Consider the following 2099-nt stretch of genomic DNA (forward strand, 5'->3'; position numbering starts at 1 on the left):
TACAAGAAACAAGAGGAGCTACTGTCACAGAGAAAAACACTTGTGTGTTAAGGATGTAGCTCCTTTTTAAGGTCAGGCAGGCCTCATAAGGATGGAGCAACATATTTATTGCTTGATTGTCCTTTCTTTGGGGGCTAGAATTTGTTCTTCCTATTCTATCACCTTACAAAGAGGAACATATCAATTTGGATTTCCCCCAGGAAACTTAGGGCCTACCCAGCTGCTCTTCCTTCAATTTGGGGTAGAACGTAGGATGATATGAAAGGAAGCAGTTATAATATTAGAAAACGTTTATTAAAAAATTCTCACCCTGAACTGGTGTAGTATGTGATGTGGTACTGCCATTTAGTAAAACCAACTGGAAATGAAGAAGAAGAAAGAAGAAGAATAAGGAAGAAGGAAGAAGAAGAAGAATTAGAAGAAGAAAAAATTACCCATTCTGAAAAACAGGAAAAAAAATAGATGGAAAAAAATACTTAGGGACCTGAGGTTCTATAACAAAAGATCTAACATCCATGCCATTAGATTCCTATCAAGTTATAAGAAAGAATGACACTGAAGTAGTATTCAAAGAAATAATGGCTGAGGGGTGCCTGGCTGGCTCAGTCAGTAGAGTATGTGAGTCTTAATCTTGGGGTCATGAGTTCAAGCCACACGTTGGGTGTAGAGCTTACTTTAAAACAAACAAATAAGTAAAAAGAAATAATGGCTGAAAAGTCCCCAAATACGGCAAAAGACATAAAACTACAAATGCAAGAAGATGAGCAAATCATAAATGGGATAGACCCAAAGAAATTCATGCCACAGTACATTATAATCCAACTCCTGAAAATTAGAAACAAAGAAAATCTAGAGAGTAGCAAGAAATAAATGACATCTTACTTTCCAGGGGAAACTAATGCAAATTACAGCAGATTTCTCAATACAAGTTGAGAATGAGTACAGCCAAGAGGTGGGTGCTATGCTCCCTTCTCTACACAACTCCCATCGTGACTCTACCTTGAGGCCAGAAGGAAGTGGCACACATTTATTTTTAAATGCTAAGCAAAGAAACATCAACCCAGAATTCCATATCCAGTGAAAATATTATTTAAGGAAAAGGAGACAGCAAGACTATCTTAGATGATGGGAAATTAAGAGAATGTGTCACCAGCAGATCTATCCTAAAAGAATAGCTAAAGGAAATTAATGAAACAGGAAGTAAATAATAAGAGAAGGAATCTTGAAACATTAGGAAGAAATAAAATATAATGGGAAGAGTAAAAAAAATTGGTAATACAATAGACCTTCCTTTTCCTCAAGTTTCTGTACACTAAAAATGAACTGCCTGAAAAAGAAATTTTAAAAATCACATTTATATTATCAAAAGAAGAAAAGCTTAGGAATAGATTTAACCAAAGAAGTGAAGATTTATACTGCGAAAACTGTAAGACATTGATTTAAGAAATTGAAGAAAACACAAATAATTGGAAAGATATCCCATGTTTATAGGTTAGAAGGATATTAACATTTCCATCCTACTCAAAGCCATATGTATTTCAATGCAATCTCTACCAAAATTCAAGTGCCATTTTTCACAGAAGTAGAACAAGCAATCCCAAAACTCATGTAGAACCACAAAAGACCCTGAATAGCCAAAATAATTTTGAGAATGAACAAAGCTGGAGAAATCACATTCCTGATTTCAAACTACATTACAAAGCTATAGTAATCAAAACAGTATGGTACTGGCATAAAACCAGGCACATACGCCAACGGAACACAGTTAAAAGCCCAAAAATAAACCCTCTCATATATGGTTAACTAATATGTGAAAAGGGAGCCAAGAATAGACAAGGGGGAAATGATAGTCTCTTTAACAAATGATGTTTGGAAAACTGGATAATCACATGCAAAAGAATGAGCCCCAGTCTTATACCACTAACAAAAATTAACTCAAAATATTTATTTTTAGTTTATTTATTTTGAGAGAGATGTAGCATGAGTTGGGGAGGGGCAGAGACAGAGGGAGAGAGAGAATCTCAAGCAAGCTCTGCACTGTCAGAGCAGAGCCCGATGTGGGGCTCCATCTCATGAACTGCAAGATCAAGACCTGAGCC

The sequence above is a fragment of the Hyaena hyaena genome, unplaced genomic scaffold (genome assembly GCF_003009895.1).
Source record: "Hyaena hyaena isolate Hyena2069 unplaced genomic scaffold, ASM300989v1 scaffold_986, whole genome shotgun sequence".
NCBI lineage: Eukaryota > Metazoa > Chordata > Mammalia > Carnivora > Hyaenidae > Hyaena > Hyaena hyaena.